Raw genomic sequence first — 963 nt, 5'->3', positions numbered from 1 at the left:
AATAATAAACAAGCAAAGAAAAAAAGTGTGCATATGACTACATTTCTCATTGCCCATACAAAAAGACAAAAAACACTGCAATTTCTCCTGTAGTGCTGTTTTTTGTTATGTATTTAGCTTGAGAAATTTGGGAATAGATGCATGTATGTAACAGATTTTATGACTAGGACAAATTGACGTAATCTGGAACAGGCTTTGCAATTCTGACTTCTCCAACGATTTCTGTCATCTCTTCAATATTTGGAACTTGGAAGAACACACAGGCTTTCTGTTTCTGAAATTTCCAAGATGCTGTCTAACAGAACAATGTCACAATCAATTAAAAATCCAGGAACTTGTTAAGTTTACAAAAGCTTAAATGTGTCAAAATCTGACTACCGTATTGTAGGTATTGTAATGTACAAAATATACTTTTATATCCATATATCTATGAAATATCTATATTTAATCTGACCATGTTAATTATCAATGCTTATGCAGGGTTTAGCCTTTTCCCCAGTCAGTTCATCAGCTAATTTACCATTGGCTGCATGGGGTAAATTCGGTGCGTAATAAAAACAATCTTTTTCATTTAGAAATTTATTTAGAAGTTTTCCCTTTCTGCATTTTAGACCATATATAATTTCTTTTTATAATAAAACCTGTAGGTTTTTGCTTTATGTTAGGACATTTCAGTTGTGTTGTTGTTGTTGTTGTTGTTGTTGTTGTTGTTGTTTTCTTTTGACAATGTAAAACAAAAAATATTTCACGAGTTTTAATACTTACTTTATTGCTTGAGTATGCCATTACTTTATGAAGACTTTTTAATGTTTTATTTTCTTTACAACCTTGAGATTGAGATTGTAGATTGTGCCGAATTTCACCTTGTGAGATCACCCTGTGAATGTTGAATTCATTTAATATTTAATATTTCAGCATGTGTGTGTGTGTGTGTGTGTGTGTGTGTGTGTGTGTGTGTGTATG

The sequence above is a fragment of the Ictalurus punctatus genome, chromosome 11 (assembly GCF_001660625.3).
Source record: "Ictalurus punctatus breed USDA103 chromosome 11, Coco_2.0, whole genome shotgun sequence".
Classification (NCBI taxonomy): Eukaryota; Metazoa; Chordata; class Actinopteri; order Siluriformes; family Ictaluridae; genus Ictalurus; species Ictalurus punctatus.
This window is presented reverse-complemented; position numbering follows the sequence as displayed.